The 23,341-nt window shown below is 50.8% G+C and overlaps 1 pseudogene; it reads left to right on the top strand.

Moving 5' to 3' along the window:
- The first annotated feature begins 9,583 nt into the window (after positions 1 to 9,583).
- On the top strand, positions 9,584 to 21,868 carry LOC144160675 (uncharacterized; annotated as a pseudogene).
- Positions 21,869 to 23,341: the final 1,473 nt, after the last annotated feature.

Raw genomic sequence — 23,341 nt, 5'->3', positions numbered from 1 at the left:
CAAAGCAAACGAAGGGAGGGGTTCTTTGATCGGCGACGTGATTGCTGTGGAAGGATGGGAATGTGAGAGCAGTGTTTCCCGTTCGAGACGGCGAAATCCCTTTGTGAGGACTATGGGGAGGAGGAGAAGGGGGAAACAGTAAAGCGTTCATTTCAGTTTCTATTCCCTTTGGAAATATCTTGTCTCATTCAAGGGATGGGGGTGGCTGGGGGTTGGGGCGGGAGAACAACTCAGAGGGCCCACAGAAAAATGTCGCTTCGGCATTGGCTCAAATTGGTCTCCGTCTCCGACAAGAAGCACGAAATAAAATTTTCACGAAGCGCCTTTTTTGAGTATCTTTCAAAAATACCTCGACAACCGATGTACTCCCCCGTCCGTTTCTCCATTCGTCCAAGGGCCTTCCGTCGATCCGCCTTCATCGCCCCCTTTTTCCCATACTCTCTCACTTTGCGGGGAGGACAAGCAACGGCATTGTAGGCGAAAATAAACCAAGTTGACATTCAAAGATTGTTTCGGCTGTGTTGTCATCCAGCTCGGTATAGTATAAGTTCGGCCCCTCTGATTCCAATTTTGAAAAACAACTAATTCTGTGCTACAATGATGTTTTCAAATACATTTTTTGCAGCGACAATGCATCAACAAAAAAAAAGTTGCTGGTGACGGATAGCAAAACATCCGTAATAAAAAAAATGAGGCGTAAACAACGATTGTTGGTCTGGGCATAAGAGTGCATCATTTTAGGATCCCCTCGTGAAGTCTTTACTACGCGTAATTTCAACTACCTGCGTAATTTTTACTTTTTTTTACTACCTGCGTGATTTCTACTTCGTACGTTTCTATTAAATGAGCCAAATATTTTCAGTAACGGAAAAGTAATGACGTTACTTTTTGGCAGTAATGTAACTGTAACTAGTTACTTTTGGAAAATTCGCAACTGTAACTGTAGTAGAGTTACTTTTTAGGGTTAAATAACTAACTGTAACACTGTTACTTTTTTCGGTAACGTGCCCATGACTGCAGAGAACATATTGTTATAAGCATATTGTAGATTATTGCTCGGATGGCGACAGCTTCAAGAATGGTCTGCAGTTGGACTGTGTGGCACGCCAAGGATTTTCGGGCAATGATGGCCACACCACCTGAGTATATACCACCACCACCCCAGTCCTTCCTAAATATAAAATAATTGTTGAGAAACTTTGTGTGTTTCGAGTTTGAATGCGTTTCTTGGAGGCACATCAAACTTGGCTGTTTGCAATAAAATATTTCGTAGATATCATCAAGATTTTTAATTAGGCCTCTGCAGTTCCACTGGATGATGTTTTCTCTTCCCATAATTTAGGTTTAGAGCAACTGGAATATGTGTGGTATTTGTCGACTTTAGGGGCTTGGACTCTTGGGAGGGGTTTTTCGACTTGTGTACCCACCTGGACGCCGGAGCCCGTTCTTTCCGCTGCGATGAAAGCCAAAAGGACTCGGCATCCATGTCGTCATCTGAAGGCAAGGGGGTGCCCAGTGGACTGGGCCCCTTGACTTGGTACCCTTTCGGGCATTCTTTGCCTGCACTGCCAGTGTTGAAGGCGTGGGGAGCACCCCAGATGACCCAGGCTGTGAGGCAAAGGAGGGGGTCGCTGCTACTGCCAAAGTATCCATCTCTTCCGTGCCCTTGCGTGTGCTTTGGGCCGGTGGAGAGGAGGCAGTGGATGCAGCGGCATCCCCAACACACGTGGTAGCCCCCACAGCTGCTGCTGCCTGGGCAAGTTGCATAGAGACCGGGGCGGTTGCCACTGGCAGCCACGTGGGGGGCGGGCGCGAGAGCAAATCAGTATCTCCTGTATTGCGTCGCCGCCGAAACCAGGAGCCGCTCCGCCCCACGGTGAGCAGCGTCGGCATACCTTCCAGAGCAGAAGAGAGAAAACCTCTTGCGGGCATTCAGAAAGCTGATGTTCTCATTGACGTTGAAAGTGATTCAAAAGTTGGAACAGGAAAAACAAATTCCTCTTTGAACTTTTCTCATGATCGTGAAAACGCGGCATGAGGTCCATGGCAACTGGAACAAGTGAAGTTGCTAGCATCACAGTTGCCTGCAGAAAGGTCAGTTTTCCCACACAGTTTTCCCACAAGTGTACCGCGGCAGGAGTTCGTACAGCTCGCATAACGCTGGAACTTGAAGAAGCGGCATGGATTTGGCACATACAGGCGCGTGAGACACTGGAGGAAACCAGCCGTCACTGCTTCCGGTATTGGGGTTCTATCAAAAGTCGGAATAATGTGCTTTGTTTTGACTTCTTTGTTGTCTCCCCTTATTGTGATGCGCCGGACTGCTGTGATCCCTTGGTCACGCAATGCTTCTATGAGGTCGGTTTCTGTTTCATTGATGAGATCGAGTTCACAGATGACGCTTTGGGAAGAGTTTGGGGTTTTATGGGGCGTGACTGTTATTTCAAGAACATGGATTCTGGTTTGTTGCCGAAGCATATTCGCCTGGTCTTTGTGGGTGACTTCAACGAGCGCAACTCCAAAAGAAAGTTTTTTGCCTTGTAGTTCTATCCTGCAACACTCTCGATGAACTTTTATACGAGGAAGACTGATTTTTTGCTTACGGGGGTTTCGTTATTTACAGATTGCATTACGAGGAAGCGAGCATAGTTATCCTTCCTTCGGAGGTCAATGTTCAGTTGCGGTTCGAGAATTATATCGGTGCGATTCCTCTCCAGGGCCCGATCATTTCGAAGGTGGTTTTGACAATACCATATAGCATAGTATTGAAGGAGGGGACGGAGGTACTTCCTTTCCTCGGGTTACCATGATACCGAGAGAGGTCCCAGAGCTTGACCTGGGCTCTGATGGCCACCGTTTGTGGTTTCTGGTCTTCACCTTAAAACTCGTAGCCACGGTAGGTTACAGCAAGAGTATGAGGGCTCGGGGTCCGCGGCGTCGCCAACACCGTCACCAAGATTCCTCAAGGTGCCACGTGCGGGGTTGCGCGAAGCTTCTGATGACTGTTAACGAGGTGACCGAGGAAAGGTGTATGGGATCTGCACTTACAAAACGAGGTGGCGGAGATAAGGTGTACTGGAAAGGCATTAAAAATACAAAAAGCATTGAAAACTCACCAAAAACCGATGTCAAGACAAAGATTAAACAACTACGTCTAGGGTAACAAGCAGGAAGCAGTGAAAAATGGACAAGCTTCACACAGTAAAATCGAAATTTGGACCATAAACTTCTGATTCATACCCCTGTTTCGCAGAATTTGTCATAGGTGCAATGCCGATAGGCCAGACACATGAGGCACGCGCCAGTTTCGTGAACTGGATTCAATATTCCTGTGTAGCTAGTGTTGGGAACCTACAGCCTTTATCAGAATTTTTATTCAATAAAAGACACGTGATACAAAACCCACGCACACTTTCCAAAACTTTAAAAATTAGATGGTCTCACCCACTCATTCCGTTTCCTACCCAAAAATTTATAGCTATGAATTTATGAACACGTTTTTTGTAGACTTCCGAAGTTCAATTTTTTACTGAAGCGTTTTACCACACTTATCTAGGCCCTTACTCTGTACAACCGCGCTTTTGTTATTATCTGCAACTGCCTTTAAATTTTCGAAAAAACTTTTTTTTTTGAAATCCACAACGCATATATTTTGAATCAGGTGTTTTCTCTTCTCCTGCTGCCTTTGTTGGCTTTTGGTCAACAAACGATAATTACCCTGATTAATATATTTGCAAATTATGTAGTGTAATAAATACATTTTACAGGTGACCAAACAGTTAAACCTAGAGATCTATTTGTCACTTCTCTGGAATAAACGTATATATTCAATATTTAGTTTTGGTTTGTAACGCAAAATTCTCCGGTAAAACAAATGGAGGTGCAATGCCGATGTGAGAAATTGAGTAAGACTGCTTGTATACACCAAATTTGTTGTCACTAATATCTAACAATATAAAGCAACACTCGTACTAGTGGCAAGAAAAAAATTAAATAATTGAAATTGACTTAGAAACTTGCGTGAGCAAGCTGCAAAAAAGGCACATGATGCATAAAGTTTTCATTTTTTCATCTTCACGAAATATTCATTTTCTAAATTTACTTTTTGTTTCGATAAATACGTGCGATTTAAAGAGTATACATTGACAACCACTCGACAAGATATGAGCACCCACTTTTTCTTAACAGTCAGAGTAACTCATCAGTTTCAGAACGGTCCCCAAAACGAGTACATATTTAAGAAAATTCAACAACGTCGCAATTGAGATGCAAACACTGAAGTCGTTGGTGATCGAGTGGCACTCAGTAGATTCACTTCGGGTTTTTCGTCGTATCCTTTTTCTCAGAAAACCTATCGTTCAATTGCATTTTTTTTGTTTAAGCTCAGGTAACTCAAAGTCCCCAAAAAACGCTCGTAGTGAAGAAAAGTGGCTGAGGTCTGAATTCGGTGTCAACTACACCTAAGGCGAAATCCACAGCTAAACGAGGGCCCCAACCACAATTTTACGAACCATGTTTTGGGTTTGTTTGTTTGTTTTTTTCTGCCGACCGGCTGCGCTGGGCTGTTATTTGTGTTCTCCGTTGGCCAAGTCAAGCCCATGTTCCATTCTTTAGGCCGCACGAGTTATCTCCTTTGATAGCGTGAGTGTCGTGAACTAACGCCACCAGACTAGAATATTCTTGTATGATCTACAATGTTCTGGATGCAATTCGACTGTTGGAAAAGCCCATGCGCCCACAGATAAATCACACCAGAGCAGGCGGAGCGGCATTCGACTCACCTCCGCTCGCCTCCGCAAGTCCCTTTGTTCACTGCTACTTCGCCACCTGTGTATTCTTTGAATTGTTAGGGGAGCAGAAGTTCGCTCCAATAAACTTGTTTTCCTTGAAGACAACTGAGTCGTCTTTGGCTGCGTGACACCTGGTGAAGGTTCGGGGTACAAGCACTCTAAACTATCTGAAAATCGCCACACAAGCCCCACTCGTACCATCCGCCTACAGAAAAACCTTCCACCCGAACTGTTGTCTGCACCTGGAGACAGTGAAGAAAGAGACGTTGCAACCAACACCATATTCAAGCCCACCTCCAGTCGTTCTACAGCAACCTCGGGAGCGCCAAATATTCCGAGGATCTCCCGGGGAAGACCCGAAGAGTGGCTGGAGAAGCTGGAGCGTGTCCAGAATTTGAACCAATGGGATGGCGAAGAAACCTTAAGACAAGTGATGTTCTACCTCACAGACTCGGGTCGAGTGTGGTTTGAAAATCACGAAAGCACGATAACATCATGGAGCATCTTCAACACAGAACTTTTAAAAATTTCACAACACAGGTGCGCAAAGAACGAGCTGAGCTATCGTTGCAGACGCGAATCCAATACCCAAAAAAACAAGATGTAGTGTTCATTGAGAAGATGAAGATGTTGTTCCGACGAGCTGACCCCGAAATGAGGGAAAACAAGAAGCTGCGCTTTCTCATGCGGGGCGTTAAGCCAGAGCTCTTCGCTGGGCTAACTGGCAATCCTCCAAGAACCGCCGCTGAGTTAGTGTCTGTGGCGGTCATGACCGAGAGACCCGGGACATGCGTTCAAGGCAGTACGATCGACCACTCAACGCGTTTTTGCGAACCCCGTCAACGCCCCTGGATTCCTGGCAGAAGACATAGGGGTCTCAACAATGCCGTAACCCCAAGTCGCCTTCCTGACTGACGTTTCCGAGTAGTTCTACACTTACTGGGGAATTCTGTGGCGTCAAAAGCCCCCCGGGAGCCACAAGCTATGCCCTACGCCGAAGCTGTTCGTCGACCGCGCCCTGGTCAAACTCGTCGTGAAAAGGCCTCCCCGTACTGCCACCCACTGTCACCACCCACGGTCGCGGCTTAGCCCTCTGTAGTCCAAAACGAAACCCAGAGGAAGCCGTACGTATGCTAAACATCCGATAATCGTCCTCTGTGCTACCACGGTGGAGACGCCGACCACATCTACCGTCGCTGCCCATACAAGAAACTCGGACTGCGTAGTTTCTCCCTCTACACAACTCGCCCTCTCCCTGGCGAACGACCACGTGAGATCGACTAGTATTTATTCGAAACCAGCCGTGGCCAAAACCGTTTCAGCCGTTCTCCATCGCCCTACCCATACGAGTTCGCGAACAGCCGTAGCAATCTTGCCTTCGCACGTGGAAGGTCCCCCATCCCACGTTGGGGAAACTAAAAGCAGCAACTTCGGTTAACAACAGAGGAAAAATGAAAACTGCCTAACGACGCAGCGACTCGCTGAAGACCATGATTCCCGACATGCCCTCAGCCCGACGACCGGATCTAACGCGGACGTGACTCCCGAGCATAACGACAACTACACAGCGCGATGCGTATTCGACACGACCAAGCCTGAAGCTGAGAAAACGACGATATTGACGACGCATAATGCCCCACCGCCAACACGTTCAAGCCAAGATGAGACGCCCCCATGCACTAGAAACTCGAGGAAAGCAGCGTCGGACGTCCAGTTGTCCATCGACGGCTTTGATGTGGTCGCCCTCATACATACTGCAGCCGACTACGCAGTAATGAGCGGGTCATTCGCGTCTAAGCTGAAGAAAGTTATGACAAGATGGGACGGTCCACACATACGCACAGCAGGAGGCCACCTCGTGACGCCAAGTGGAACGTGCACATCACCCGTCACCATAGAAGGCACGACGTACCCAGCGGCGCTCGTCATTTTGCCAAACTGCTCCCGCGACGTAATTCTCGGAATGGACTTTTTGACGAAAAATGTCGCAATAATCGATCTGCAGACGAAGTCGATAACTTTTTCCTCTGATCACTCAATGACGCCGAAATAGAACCCCGCATACCGTGCAGCTGTAAGGATCGCCGATGACCACGTCACCCTGCCACCCCGCGCAAGCTTGATGGTCACCGTATACTGTGAAGGTGGTGCTCCCGACGTCGATGCTATCGTGAAGAGTGACCAAAGGTTGCTTCTTAACCGCGGTGTGTCTGTCGCAAGAGGCATTGGGCTTTTGAAGCAGCGCAAATACCACGTTTTAGTCACCAATTTCACTAAAGAGTACCAGCATTTAAACAAGGGCGCTTCAATTTGCGTTCCTCGAAGAAACGCAAAAAGCAAATGACGCGATGGCAATCCCCGTCTTTGAACACACACCCGAAGATACCTTCAAGCTTCCGCATCCCTTCGACGTGAATCCGGCCCAACCGGAAAAAGAAAGTAACAAGGTAATGGCTTTGCTGCGTCACTACAGCGAATATTTTTCATTGAACTCAAAATACGGCAGACACCACTGGCGAAGCACCGGATAATAAATGAATATGAATCCCGACCTGCCAAACAGTCACCGTACCGCGTCTCTTCACACGAGGGAGAAGCCATCCCGATTCAAGTCGACTAGATTCTCAGCGAAGACATTATACAGCAATCGATAAGACCATGGGTTGCGCCGGTAGTACTCGTGAAGGTAAAAAGACGGCACATTAAGGTTCTGCGTTGACTACCGGCGACTGAACAAAATCACCAGAAACGACGTGTACACCCTGCCACGAATCGACGACGCCCTCGACTACCCCTGCCATGCCAACGTTTTCTCATCGATGGATCTGAACACCGGCTACTGGCAAATTGAAGTGGACGAACGAGAGAGACCGACAGAAGACCGCATTTATAAGCCTGGGGGGTCTATACGAGCTCAAGGGGATGCCGTTTGTACTGTGCATGGCGCCATGAAGGTTTTAAAGAGTCATGGACACTGTGCTAGTTGGCCTGAAGTAGCACACATGCCTCGTATATCTCGACAGTGTAGTGGTATTCGCCCGGACTTTCGATGAACACCTTGAAAGGTAGGGGTCCTGTAGACGAGCCTATGCGCTTGTTGGGGTTAACGCTGAAGCCTGAAAAGTGCCGCTTCACCTATTAGGAACTGAAGCCTTTGGGTCACGTCATCAACGCCGCGGGAGTCTGCCTTGCCTGGCGAAAATATCAGCCATAGCGAACTGAACAAGACAGAACCACAAAAAGGGCGTGCGAAGATTTCTTGCAATGTGCGCATAATACCGGCGTTTCGACGCGAACTTACCGCGCATTGCAGAGCGAATCACGCACCTGAAAAAAAGATAGTAACCCCTTTGCCTGGGAAAGCAGCCAGGAAAAAGCATTCGGCGATCTCCAACCACGCCTGCAAAATCATCCCGTGCTCGCTCATTTCGACGAACACGCCGAAACGGAAATGCACACAGACGCAGGTGATGTAACGTTGAGTGCCATGCTGGCGCAAAGGCGAAGCGGCTGTGAAAAAGCAATCACCTTTGCGGGCCGCATTCTTTCGAAGAAGAAGAAAAACTACTAAGTTTCTGAGAAAGAGTGCCTTGAAATGATATGGGCCATTTCCAAATTTTGCCCATGCATGTACGGTAGATCGTTAAAAGTTGTGACCGACCACCATGCCCTGTGTTGGCTCGCAAATTTGGAGGACCACTCTGGCCGTCTTGGGCGGTGAAGCTTGCGCCTGCAAGAGTTTTACGTTACAATCGTCCACAAATCAGGCAGGAAACACTTCGACGCCGACTGCATTCCCCGCGTCCCCATCGACCCACCACCACAAGGCTCCGATGAAGACAGCGGGTTCTTCAGAGTCATTACGGAGAGAGACCTAGCCGCCCAGCAAACTTCTGGCCCTGACGTGCGCGTCAATGATCGACTATCTCGAAGGACAAAACGTCGCGATGCCTGGGGCATTCAAGCGGAACTTAACAGCATTCAGCCTCAAAAACTCCGTCCTAGTAAAGAATAATTTCAGCCCCGCAACGAGTACGTATTATCTACTTATTATCACCACAGACCTTCGTAACGAAATTTAGGAAGCGTGCCACGACGAAGCATCTCCCGAACACCTCGGCACAGCTCGCACTATTGAAAAAGTGAAGGCGTAGTAGTTTAGGCCACGCTTTACATCTGACGTCACCCACTACGTTCGGAGTTTCCGTGACTGCAAGTGACGAAAAACGCCGCCGACAAGAACCGCCGGACTTCTGCAACCGATCGCCATCTCGTGGAGGCCCTTTCAACAGAATAAAATGAACCTTCTATGCCCGTTTCCCAAGTCACGATCAGAAAACAAGTCAGTTGTCGTAGCGACAGACCACATAACACGCTACGCAGCGACCGCTGCTCTTCCTTACGGACAGGACAAGAAGTTGCCAAGTTCTTTATTAACCAAGTTGCGCTGCGACATGGAGCCCCTGAAGTCCTAAGCACGGGCCCCGCAACTGCCTCCACTGCGGATCTGATGAAAAGAATGTTACGCTACAGCAACTTACATCACCGAAGAACAACGGAGCACCTCCCCTAACCGGACAAACGGAACGTCTGAACAAGACGATCGAGGATATGCTGTCTATGTACGTCCACTTTGACACTAAGAATTGGGACGAACTCCTTTCATATGTCAGGTGCGCACAACAGGGCTATTGACGAAACAAAGCAGATGACACCGTTCGAGATTGTCCACGGAAGACGGCCTACAACAAAGCTTGCAGACATACTTCCCAATGTGGAAGACGGAGTCCTCAATGAGGACGTTCAAGGACACCTTCAGTGTGCAGAGAGGGCCCGCCAGCTCACCCAAGTTCGCACAACTGACCAGCAGCTGGTGTATGCTGGAGGCTAGAACCTGAGGTAGGCGGAATCACTCATGAGTCCACTCTATCAGACTCATTTGGACTCAAACTCACACGTAAGTTTGAGTTTGAGTGAGTGCAAGGCAAGTGTGGCACGGTGATTTTGAGCTTGAGTACGCCTGAGGCCAAACGAATTGTCAGCCTATTTCGAGTTTTGAGTACATTTTGAGTTTAGTACATTTTGAGTTTTGGTCCGTTTTGAGTTCTGAGAGCATATGAGCACCCCAAGGGGCAGCTATGGTTGGCGGTGCATTTTGATGTATCGCTCCGGGCTGGCAGTTCAGGTTAGCTGCGGGTACTGCAGCATTTCGGATGCACATGATCGTTTGGTGGAGAGGTGTGGGGGAGAGGGGGGTGTCAAATTTAGCGGCTGGGCGTGTGAATAATAATGCTCTGGTGAGTTCATAAAATGTATTGCACCTTTTCCTATTGATGGATCCTGTAACAAGGTGGGAAAGCGTGGTTGGAAAGCCCATGGAGGTGCTTTCTTTCTGTTTGCTCGCCTGCTTCTGTTAACGATTTCATTTGCTATAGCCAAAAAGGAAGAGGTGAGTGACATGGGTGTCCCCTCCGCAGTTTCGAATGAGTTGTCAATGGAACTGACTGGGCGACGCCAAATTAAATAGGATAATCACCGCATTATGACATATAGTGTGAAAAAATATAAAAAAGATGTCGCTAAGGCGTGTAACGTATTAAGATAAACGTACCGAATAACCGAATCAAGCGAGGTATATTTTAAAGAATGCTTCTTCAGTATAGTCATCAGTCATTCACGATATATCATAGATTGGGTGTCATTTTGGTGGGAATATATTATTTTAAAAAAAAATTGTTAACGAGACTAGTTGTTTATCATACTGGAAACCCAAATAACACACACCCAATAAGGTAAAGAACAACGGGAAACTCAGAAACACTGGGTAACGGAGACAAAACTATACGAAACGGCAAAGAGTTCCAGCTACCGCGAAACAGCCAAAGTTGGGAATTCGAAAAAGTCACAATACGTGTTCGCTGCTGGAACGGGGTTGTCCCACGCGTCCGAGAGGCAGCGCCATTGAGTTGCTGTGTTGCGAAGTCCATGCGATGTGTCGTGGCCGCAGTGGTAGAGCATGCTCCAAGCTCCCATCGCGCAGTAGCAGCGCAGCTCTCTTTGGGCGTCGTTGTCCTCTACCGATATCCGGCGAGACGTCTTTTTGGTTCTCCTTTTGGGCATCCATAAAATCGTCAGCAGCGGTCGCGGTCTCAAACAGTGTTTTGCACTACCTCTCCCGTACGAATATCGCGAGTTTTCTGTGGCAGATAAAGGAAAGTTGCTCAGTGATTAACAAATCAGGGATGTTGCCGAAGGTTTTGTACATTCTAGATAGTTCTACCCACCCTTCAAAAGAACCTTTCAGTCGAGCGGCGTATTGTTTAGCGGTTTCGTTCTTCTCCGGTTTGGAGTTACGGAAGCGCTACCTATAGGCTTGTGTGTTGAATCGATACTGCTGAAGTAATGCAACCTTAAGCTGGTCGTAGTCTAGCGACTCTTCTGGGGAAAAGCGGAGGTGTACTTTCAGTGCCTCTCTGTTAAGGCACGTACTGATGGCGATGGCCCATTTTGACTTAGGCTAGCTTTGACTTTGGGCAACGCATTCAAACCGTTTAAGGTATGCGTCGAGATCATCTCAAGCATGCTCACCAGGCGGCAGCAATTTTTGTGCGCTGAAGCTTTGCGGGGTGGCGGCCTGTGCCTGACCAGTTGTTTCTCCCTCACCATCTGTTTGGGCGCCCTCTCCTCACGCTGAATATAGTTCAGCCAAGCGAATGCGCAGCTACAGATTGCCTTCTTTGACATCTGCACGACCCCGCTCTTGTTCGCCTTTCGCCCACTCCTGCTCGGTTTTCACCCGCTTCTGCGCGCGTTCTAAAGCTCTTTCGTCGGGGAAGTGCTTCTGCTCCGTCTGGGCCCACTGCCGCAAATGCTCGCCACTTAAGCCCAAGCGTTCGCCCATGGCAATGAGCTCCCGTGTGTCATATGTGGGTTTAAAGGGTATTAAAAAATATCTGGTCTTGTCCTGCCGTGGACGCCGATAATTGTCAGGTTCGGGAGACAATATTCAGTACAATAAGAAATTGCAAAGGAGGCTAGTTGTTTATTAGGCTAAAAACCAAAACAATACACACCCGATAAGGTGAAGAACAACGGGAAACTCACAAACCATTTGTAACTGCGACAAAATGATGCGAAAGAGTAAAGGGCTCCAGCGACCGCGAAACAGTCAAAGTTGGGAATTGGAAAAAGCCACAATACGCGTTCGGTGCTGGAACAGGGTTGTCCCACGCGTTCGAGAAGCAGCGCCATGGAGTTGCGGTGTTGCGAGGTAGAGGCGACGTGTCGTGGCCACAGCCGTAGAGCGCGCTGCAAGCTGCCGTCGCACAGTAGCAGACGCAGCTCTCTTGGGGTGTCATGGTGCATTACCGATGTCCGGCGAGACGTCTTCCTCGCGGAGATGTCCTGGAGATTGCGGCTTTGGAGGACTACCTGGTACACGGCACGGGCCTGGTCGCCCAACGGCCGCGCATCCCGGTCTCTCGGGTCCGTATGGAGTTCTCTGGCCCCCCTCGGCCGCTAGCCGCCGAAGCTGGCTCCTTCCGATTGGCCCGCGTCCGGTTAAAGCTCTTGCTCTAATCTCGAGCGCTCATCGCCGTAGCCCGTGTTGCATATTCTGCGCCGACGTCACCATTGCGTGGTGCGCATGGGGACGTGCGCATCTTTCTTTGTGTCGCGGCGGCAGCTATCGCCGCTCCTCTCCCTCGTCCCCCTTTCTCTCTTACGTTCGAACCAAATATAAGCGAGCCTGGCTTTGACAATATATCGACGTTCTGCTCTCATGCTGACCGGCGTAAGCTCTGTTCTTCGGCGCGCCTTTGTGCGGCCCATGGGATGCAACAGTGGCGACGAGGACTGAAGACGCGATAGTCGCGAAAAAGGAACCCGAAGACCGCACCACGCCGTTGGACGACATAGCCCATCTCAAGCTACCAGACTTCGACGAAAGCAAAGATAAGTGGAAACCGTACAGTATCAAGGTTGAAGCTTACTTCGAAGCGAACGCCGTTGAGAATTCAGCAAAAAAGAGAGCATTACTTGTGGCGGCATTGAGCACCCACACGGTACAGACTTTGGCAGGGAAAGCAGCACCGCGCACGCCGAATTCCTTGACTTATGAAGAAGCAGTGGCCACGCTCAACGAGTATTATGACCCAAAAAAGAACAAAATTTCCGAAAGCTACTAATTTTTCAACCGGTGCCAAGCTGAAGGGAAGCCGATGCACGCCTTTCTGGTGGAAATTCGGCGGATAGCTGATAACTGCAACTTCGGAGGCGCTCTGGACCGGATGCTACGGGAGCGCATTGTTTGCGGCGTACGTTCTAGTGCGTTGCAGAAACAGCTATTGTCAAAAAAGGACTTAACGCTGGAAGAAGCAGAGGCTATAGCAATGGCAGCTGAGGCCGCAGAAACAGATGTAAAAAACATGAACGCGGAGGACACACCACTACTAAAAGTAGATGCGTCTAGAAAAATGTACCCACAAGGGGAACGGAAGACTTCTCAAGTCGAAAGCTGTGGCAGATGCGGTAGTGGAAAGCACGATGATGACGGTTGTCCCTGGGCCAGGTCACGGTGTTATCAGTGTAAACGTAAAGGGCACCTTGCACGAAAGTGCCGAAGCCGTGCGCAGCATGCAAACGACTCCAGAGCGGTGCGAACCAACACGTTGACTGTCACAGAAGGCTCCTCTAACGAGGTAATGGAAACAGCCCATATCTGGACACTAGCGTCTAAAAGAAAGAACGTTCTGAAGCCCTCGATTCACCGAGTATTCACGTGGGGAGGCATTAAATTGCCAATGGAGGTAGACACCGGGTCACCAATTTGCGTCATTTCTCGCGAACTTTATGAGAAGCACCGCAGGCAGTGGCCAAGTCTGAGAGCCTCCAATATCAAGTTTTCCTGCTACGTAGGCCGCCTACCTCTCCTGGGAGAACTTCAGTTACGCCTCCACTACGAAGGGGTGTCCGTGGACTGTTTGCTGACTGTGTTGGACTGTGCGGGGCCAAGCTTGTGCGGCCGTGATTTGCTTCGTTTACTTGACAACGCAGGAGCTCCAATATTGCAGGGAGCAGCACGGGACGTCTCTCCGAAAGACCACGAAAGCAGCTACCGCATCAACAGCATCTTCGAGGACTACCAGGACGTCTTTTCTGCCGACCTGTGCCTTAACGAGGGAACCCCCGCCAGCCTGCACCTAAAAGAGGGCGCCATTCCAAAATTCTGTAATGCACGGCCCCTTCCCTACGCTTTGCGCGATAAAGTAACGCAAGAGCTGGACAGGCTGGTTTCAATAGGAGTGTTGTCGCCTGTAAAGCATTCCGATTGGGCAACGCCAATTGTGGTGGTGTTAAAGAAAGACGGCCCTGTAAGAATTTGCAGAGATTTTAAAGCCACCTTGAACCAAGCTTGTGCCACTGAGCAATACCCGTTGCCCGTGATTAAGGACATGTTTGCTCGCTTAAGCGATGGTGACTGTTTTAGCACTCTTGACCTGCGCGACGCATACAACCAAGTACCACTCGACGAAGCGGCAAGAAAAGTCTGCGTCATTAACACGCACAGAGGCCTGTTTTGCTCTAATAGGCTGCCATTCGGAATAGCATCCGCCCCGGCAATCTTTCAAAGAAAGATGGATGAGGTGCTGGCAGGCCTGCCGGGCGTGCAAGCTTATCTAGACGACGTGCTCGTGTCGGCGAGAAGGAATGATAATGGCGAGCGACTAAGAAACGTCGTGCAGCGCTTCCGCGAACGGGGAATAAAGCTCAGATTTGATAAGTGCGAATTGCACCGACCGTCTGTGACGTATCTTGGGCACCGAATCGACCGATAGGGTCTTCACCCGACAGAAAAGAACGTCGACGCTATTGTTGAGGCACCGAGTCCGCGCAATGTTACCGAACTGCGCTCGTTTCTTGGAATGCTGACGTTTTACGCGAAGTTCCTGCCTAGCATGTCAACTACGCTTTTTCCTTTATATCAGCTGCTGGAAAAGAATGCGCGCTGGAACTGGAAGGAGCAGCAGGAAGCTGCTTTTACAGCTGCCAAGAAAAGCCTTAAGGATGCCCAACTTCTCGTGCCTTTCGATCCAAACAAAGAGTTGAAGTTGGAATGTGACGCATCCCCCACCGGTGTCGGCGCAGCTCTGTTCCACACAGTAGGCAATGTTTATAAACCCATTGGATTCCGTTCCAGAACATTGTCACAAGCTGAGCGGAACTATTCTCAACTAGAACGAGAGGCGCTGGCGCTCATTTTTGGCGTAACAAAATTTAGTGACTACCTTCTAGGGCGAGAGTTCACGCTGGTGACCGACCACCAGCCACTTCTGGGCCTGCTGAGACCGGACCGCCAGACACCAACGATGCCGCCGCCCGATTCCAACGGTGGGCACTTTGCCTCGGGGCCAATACAAGCTTCAGTACACTCCAGGGAGGCAGATGTTCAACTCCGACGCCCTGAGCCGTCTACCCCGGCGAGTTCCGGAACCTGTCCCAGATGATGAACCGGCCGAATACGTTCTGTCCCTGGAAACACTGGACGAAGGGGGAGTGACCACACGTGAGCTGAAGGTTTTGACAGCCACTGACCCTGTCCTGTCTGAGGTTAAACGTTATACACTGAACGGGTGGCCTAAAACAAAAGACTCCTTGCACCATTTGGTCCTGCCATACGTTGACCGGAAGTTGGAGTTGTCAGTGGGGCATGAGCTACTCTACTGGGGAAACCGGGTAGTAGTACCGGAAGAGGTTCGTACTCGAGTAATAAGTCTACTGCGTGACACGTACCAGGGATCGTCTGCTATGAAAGCTGTTGCACGTTCGCTGTTTTGGTGGCCAGGGCTGGATGGAGATATAGAGAAAATATCGGCTTCGTGTCAAACCTGCATCCAGAACCTACCGATGCCTACAACAGCGCCACCAGTCAGCTGGCCAGCGACAAATGAGAGATGGTCTCGTGTTCACGTGGATTTTGCGGGCCCAATCGCAGGAAAAATGATTCTGGTGGTGGTCGACACGCATACAAAATGGGTCGAAGCCATACCGCTGGTGCACGCTAACAGTGAAACCACTGTAAACTGCCTGCGTACTATTTTTAGCAGGTTTGGTGTCCCACGAACCCTAGTTTCTGATAATGGGCCACACTTTACCAGCCAGGAATTCGAGACATTTGCAAAGAACAACAACATAGTGCATCTAAGGTGCGCCCCCTACCACCCCCAGTCGAATTGAGCTGCAGAAAGAGTAGTGCGAACTATAAAGGAGAGCTTCAAAAAATGAAAGGAGGGAAGATGGAGGACAATCTAGTGCGACTCTTGTTCAACTTCCGGAGAACTCCACACAAAAATGGAAAGTCACCAGCCGAGATGCTTCTCGGCTACCAAATAAGGTCCCGTCTCGACTCGTGTTTTCCTCCTACTCTTGCAGAGCCGTCGCAGAGTCAAGACGACTGGACCTTGCTACCAGAGACCAGTGTTTACGTGCGGAACTAAGGTAGCGGTGATAAGTGGATACCGGGACGGGTAAAGACTGCGTCCGGGTCCAGGATGGCTACCGTGGAAACTTCGGGAGGACTGGGCCAGTGACATGCCAATCAAGTGCGCTTGCAACGCAACGATACATTGGAGCAGCAGCAACACCCTGACCGTGTGATTGAGCAACGACTGGCATCCAGCCCACCAACGACAGCAGAGGAGGGTGATCCGGCAACCATCACGCCTCGGTGCGCAGACTCTCCGGTACGGGTACCCGGCGTCACCTCCCCACCTAAACCTACGACCAAATCAGCCCCAACGGACAACACTGCAAGAAGCCCCCAACAAGTCCTCAGACGTTCTACGAGAACACGCCGACCGGTGGAGCGTTTCCAATTTTAAAGACAAAGAAGTGCTGCATATTCTGCGCCGACGTCACCATTGCGTGGCGCGCACGGTTACGTGCGCATCTTTCTTCACGTCGCGGCGGCAGCTATCGCCGTTCCTCTCCCTCGTCCCCCTTTCTCTCTTACGTTTGAACCAAATATAAGCGAGCCTGGCTTTGACAATAAATGGACGTTCTCCTCTCATGCTGACCGGCGTAGGCTCTGTTCTTAGGCGCGTTTGTGCGGCCCGTGGGATGCAACAGCCCGGGCAATGACTTTGGCGCTGCGAACCATACGTCTTTTTATTTTGTTGCTTAGTTCAAAGTGTATTCTTCTTGGAGTAATGTTTCCTGTGATTATGTGATTTCTTCGCTTGACAATGGAATAATATTTAAAATTAGCCCACGAGAACGTTTGGGGAATCATATTCAAGGCCTACATGAGGGGAATTATGTGGGACGAAAATTTTGTATAGGTATATAATTAACTCTTCATGGCTAGTCACAAATTGGGGGAAAATTCATATTCATAGCACTATGGCATGTGGCATATGAATTTCTCGATGAGGAGACCACGTGGGAGAAAATCAGAAATGCTTCCTGAATATTATCGTATGACATAGCAATAACAGGTCAACAATTGTGTTAACATTCCAAATGATACCTTTAGGGTGTGCGGGGCATAAAATTGAAGGTTGCGGTGAGAGCAAGGACACGGGGAAAGTGCGGAATGGCTATACCATGAGCTAGTTATGGTTAGTTATTGTTTGAGGTAACATTCCGATTGGTGCCACTAGGATGCGTTGGGTATTACATTTTGGTCTCAATGAGAGGAATCTTGAGATGAGTACACTCCGCCAGAATGTGCGCCAGGGTGCCTTCAATCTTGTTGCAAAATGGGCAGACGGGGTAGTGTTCTGCCGGAAACATCTTGTGCAATAAAGCTGGGCGCACCAGTGACCCCGCTTGTGCATGGCGTATGATCGTATGTTTGCGTTCGAGTTCCTCGTGTGGCCCGGGACGCCTGCACCTTGCGCTCCTGTACGCCGGGTAAGCTCGCGGTAGTTCGTAATTGGGTGCGGTAGCTCCGACTCGTCCTCGGCCCGGTCTGCTAGTTCGCGAGCGTAGTGGTCGGCGAAGGCGTTGCCTTCCACTGTCGAGCGTGCCAGAATCCACACGAGCTCCACGTCTTGTCCAGTAGGGCTGGGTTTTACTATAATTGCTATAATTGCACGATCCCCTTGCGGTAGTTGCCTTAAGCCGTTTTGTAGTCTGTGACGATCGTCGGCACGTCCCCGTGCATGAGGGCGAGAGTGATGGCCACCTTTTCTGCTTGGCTGGCGTCTGTCGTCGGTACCGACGCGCTGGTCAGTCACTAGTGGGTCGATGGTTGTAACGGCGGCCACTGCTTTGCTGCTATGCTGGGGAAGTGAGGTGTGCACGTAGAGGACGCGGGCTTGCTCCAAGCTGTTGGGGCCAGTGCCTGCGCCCACGAGGCACGGGTCTCGTTGTTCCTGCCTGCATGCATGTGGCATGGCCGCGGCTTGGTCTTGATTGCTTCCACCCGCGGCAGACGTAGAGGGTGCTTGGGTGTCTGTAGTTTGATGGGCCGCAAAATTTAAGGAGGACTGCTCGACCGTGCTCAGTCTGGCTCAGTCGCACTCTCTGGCAAGAACGATGAGCCTCTATAAGCTCGTCTACCGTATTGTGTACCACATGTCAGGTGTTTATGCGTAGACGAGCACTGGGGCAGGCCCATAGCCGTCTCGGTGGCTTTCTTTACGATCGTGTTTAGCGTGTTCCTGTTAGCGTTCGTTAGCTGAAGATACGGGGCATAGTAGGTGATGCGAGACACGATGAACGCCCTGACCAAGCGGAAAGCGTCCTCTTGTTTAAGTCCTCTGTTCCGGTTGGCAACACGTCGGATCATTCCTGTGACCTGTGCGGAGGCCGTCTTGAACTTAGCAATAGACGCTGCCGCCTTGGCGTCCCGTTGTAAGAAGAGTCCAAGGAAGCCTAGCTGCTGCGTGGGCTTAATGTTTACGCCGTCGATGGTAACGACCACGTTTCTCTCGGGATCGTTTTTGCGTCTTCTCGGCTGCAGGATGAGAAGCTAAAACTCCTGGGGTGCGCAGCACTAACCGCAGGTCTTGGCGTATTCGTGGACCGTAGTTGCCACCCGCTGCAGGACCTTCTCCGCCCAGGCTTCGGACCCCACGCGACTCCTCCACTACGTGATGTCGTCAGCGTAGAATGGGTGGTCCACGGCGTCAATCTCTTTGAGTAGATTTGGCAGCGGTGGGAGTGTCAGGTTGAATAGCAGGGGCGACAGGACGGAACCCTATTGGATGCCCCGGTCTCCTAGTTCATCGGGTCCGACTTCTCTCCTTCAATCTGTATTACCGCCGTGTGCTTGCTTAAAAACTTTTTAACGTAGCCGAACGTGCATTGACCACATCCAGTCTTCTTGAGGTTACCAAGAACGCCCGCGTGGGACACATTGTCGAATTCCCCCTTCAAGTCGAGGGCCAGTATCCCGCGCGGCGAACTTCGAGTGGCTTTCTTGATCACGAGCGCCTACACTTGCACCAAGATGTCGTGCCTTCCACGGTGCTCCCAGAAGCTGTAAATCATTTCGGGCATTTTGTTTGTCTCTTCTGGGAAGGTTTGAAGTCTACGGTGCACCATGCTATTTATTATTTTCCCCACGCACGACGTGAAGGAAATGCGTCGCATGTTCTCGATTGTGAACATGCGAACATGAACATGCGGCTTTGGGGATCAACCGTACTTGCACCTGTTTCCATTCCATGGGCAGCCGCAAGGTCTCCCAGGTCCCGTTGATTTGGCCCAGGAGCCTCTTCGCCGCCCGGTCGGTCATATTTCCGAGCAACTTGTAAGTGATCGTGTCTCCACCAGGAGCACTGCGTCTGTTGCTTTATTCGATGGCCTTTCAGAGTTCCGCCAGCATGAAGGCTCGTCGAGTTTGTTGTTCGCTGGGCTGTCGTACATCTCGGGGATCTGGAACTTACCCCTATCGGTCTCGAGATAACGCGCCGTCCGCTAAGCGACGAGCTTGAGGCCGTCTCTGTCGTAGGTATTTAGAACCACAGTGAGGTCGCGATGCGTTGCGGTCTTGCTGACCAGAGGGTCGATCAGGTGCCTGAGGAGGCCCCGGGCCTAACCCGTAGACTACTCACCCTGCCGACCGTAGCACATACTCAACTAGTTTTCTCTGCTGAGCTCGGCGGCGTACTCATAGATATCTCTTTTGAGAACTGCAATTCGGCGAGTTAGCTTTTTGTTTCTCTGCTGGCGCTTCCATCGTCTCCTGAGCGATTGCAGAGCCTCCCACATGTGGGCCAGCCTCGCAGTGACGAAGGGCATCTGCACCGTCCTTGAAATCACTTGCGTAAATTTGGCGGGCCCCGTCCTCTGTTTGCGCGCCCATTCCACGTACGTCTGCTTGTCTTCTTTGTGCTACTCTTTATTTTCCTAGTGGAGGAATTCCTCGTCGGTGTACTTGCGGAGCTTGTCCCAGTCCGTGATTCGGGCTATAATGAGCGCAGAACAGAACCGCGGTCTCATGATTTCTATGCCGATGATGGTGTGGTCGGATCTGAGTCCATTCCTTCATCCCGTCTCGTCGCGTTCAGGTTACCCTTCAGCCACGTAAGATCGGGCGTCGTGACAGGGTTGAAGCTGTTCCCTTTCCTCGTAGCCACCCCGGACTCATTCCGTAACTCGAATGCTGCCTCTTCCATTGTTCTGTGCAGAGCTCCCCTCGTGTGGATTCGTACTTGTATGCCCATAGCTTGTGGGAGGAGTTGAACTCGCCGAAGATCAGAAGCGTCCTGTTCCACGCCAACCTCTTCGCCAGCCCCACCATTTTACCAAAGTTGTACTGGCACTGTGACAGTCTGTAGTACGCGCACATGATGAATAGATTGTTCCTGTTGCCTATTGTCCGCTTGTGAATTTCGTTCAGCGCGTGCTCGCTGCCATGCCTTGGAGTTACGTACTTCATGCCCGCGATGTTACGTCCGTCGGTTCCATGTATGAAACGTACCCCGGCACTTGCAGACGTCCGTGTGTCTTCGGCAGAGCCCCACGTCTGTGTTCTGATTGAGCCCTTCGATGTGCATAAACAGTTCGGCGTGTTTTTCCTGATACCCCTGCAGTTCCATTGGTAAATGAGTGTGCTATCCTGTACACGAGGAGTCCTGTTTCTCTTCTTGTTCGGATTGGGAGACATAGTCATTTGCCGAATGCACATGCACTCGCCCCTTCGCGATGTATTCCTTGACTTGATTTGGACTCTCCTTGCGGCGCGCGGCTGTCTTGCTCGTGGTCGGTTTGGAGAGAGTGGAGACCTTGGCCGCGAGGCGTTCGTGACGGACCCACAGCACCTCCGTTCACTTTTGCATTTGCCTAAAGCCCTATTTAATTTGCCTAACTGCCTCCAGTATGTTCTTCAATACAGTGGTTGTCTCGCTGCCCAGCGAGGGTTGTTGTTTCTGTGGTTGCTGCGACGGGCTGTCCGCCGCAGCGCTCTCCGCGCTGCTCTCCGTGTGAATGGCATCTTGGCTACCCGCGTTCTCGGCGTTCGCCGTCTCCACCAGCTATAGGCAGACGAATCGCGGGTGGTCTCACCGCGGCACTTTGCGCTTCTCACTCGCAGCGTCCGACAGCTCACGGTTGCCGGAGCTACCGCTTGTCAACACGTCAATCTTGTAGACGAAATCGCGTATTTTTGCGTTCTTCTCCTTTATTCGGTCTTTTTGCCTTTCGAATACTTTCTTGATCTCTATGCATTCACTGTCGCCTGACTTGGCTACAGCGTGCTGACCGGGAGGTTAGACGGGGTAAGGGGAGGGAACTTCGCCCTTGCTGCTCGTGATCGTGAACCGGACCTCTGACGTCTTCCGCTCGGGGCTTGTTTGCAACTGCTCCCCTTCTTGACAGTCTCCCGGTGGCTGTTCTCCATGGGGCCGGTCGATGGTGGCCGGCCGGCCCCGTGGGGCCGCAACGTTACTGAGATCTCGATTTTTGACGGCTCTGGTGGCAACTCTTGTGGGCCGGCATTCTCGATCGGATCTGCGACTACTTGCTACGGTAGGGTCGCCCTGTGGGACCTATTTTATATTGACTTCAGTTTTATACTTGGGCTCTTCGGCGGTCTTAGCCCCTGCGCCGGGCCACATACGGCGTCTTGAAGCACGCCTTGCAGTCCTGTTTGGTGGTGAGGTGATGTCCGCTGCGCAGGCTGCATTGCTGCACGCATGAATGTTCACAGTCCGGATTGGCAGCGCCACACTCCCGCCCGATGCGTTCTTTTGGGTTAAGACAGACCTTCATCCTGTGGCCGAGCTGCTTCCCGGTTTCCACGAGCAGGTTCCCATAGCGTACGTAGTTTGGGACATTGGTCCCCGCAAAGGCGGTGCGCAGAGATCAAGTCTTGCCGATCCGGTTGACCCGGAGCGCCGTGAGATTGTGCTTGTGTACTGCGTAGTCCTGGATCTCTTCCGCAGTGTCCTCTAACGGGATGCCTCGAATGACACCTTTGAGTGTCCCATGGGGGGCGCACTCGTATGCAGTCACTTCATGGGCCGTCCTCTGATATCGATGCTGGTCACAGCTGCGTAGAGGTCCCCGTTCTCTGCTTGGCATTCTTCCGACAAATATGTTCTGTTGATTATTGAGAGAAATGACATCGTCTCTTGAGTTGCTTGCGGCAACTTGGGCCGCCACCGCTATCGCTTGGCTAATTTCCACACGCGTGACTGCGCTGATGCAGAACCCGCCCCGGGATTACAGAATAATCTTCATGTCGGCGCGCTGGAGGTCTGGCATCCGCGCACCCTTAAGAAGTCTCCGTTTTTTGCTTACATCGCCTGCTTTTGGCATAGCTTATTTGCAGAAACGCCGCCGGGGTCACCATCCTGGCCATAGGTTTCTTCTGCAGCTCCGACTTCGGTGCCATCTCGGCGGCCATGGATTTCTTGTGTTAGACGTACCTGCAAGCCGCCACTAACATTCAAATTCTTGCATTCCGTTTCCCAGCCTTGCGGCGTGTACACGTCCTCTGGCGACATTTCTTGTCCTTTCACTTCGATGCGCATGGCTGTCGACATCTTGGGGTCACCTGGAGTACTGTAATTACCTGCATAGCTCAACGGGCCTTGGGTAGGCCTGCCGCTTCCCCGGCCGAGGCCGGCTCTGCCTTAGGCTTAGTTGCGGGTGCGCCGCGTAGGAAACAAAATCCGTTCTAATTTCCAACATATGGGCTCGCTACCTCAGTTTCGAGTATCCGCGACGTACTCGTAAGCTTATACATCGAGGCGATGCAGTACTATGAAGAGCCAGGCTTAATAACCGGACGACAACCCGTCCCGCCGCGTCGGCAACTCCTCTTCTTTTGCTCTTTGGCGTTCCCATCTTCGCTTGCGTACCACGTACGGCGTCTTATACCTTCCTTTACATTCCTTGTCCGCGGTTAGGTGGTCACCCCCACAGAGGCTGCACTTGGGATTATATGTGTAATTTGCGTTGGTGTTCTGGACGCCACTGCCGCGGCAGATCTGGTTAGTTTGGTTCGAGCACACATCCATGTGGTTGCCGAGGTGACCGCACTGGTAGCACATGTTGATCTGTTTGGGGCGTAGGGAGCACCCTACCAACCGGTTATC

The sequence above is a fragment of the Haemaphysalis longicornis genome, unplaced genomic scaffold, assembly GCF_048455015.1.
Source record: "Haemaphysalis longicornis isolate Haplotype H1 unplaced genomic scaffold, Haemaphysalis longicornis Haplotype H1 scaffold_11, whole genome shotgun sequence".
In the NCBI taxonomy this organism is placed as follows: domain Eukaryota; kingdom Metazoa; phylum Arthropoda; class Arachnida; order Ixodida; family Ixodidae; genus Haemaphysalis; species Haemaphysalis longicornis.
The sequence above is the reverse complement of the archived record's forward strand: the minus strand, read 5'-3'. Positions and strand labels throughout refer to the sequence as shown.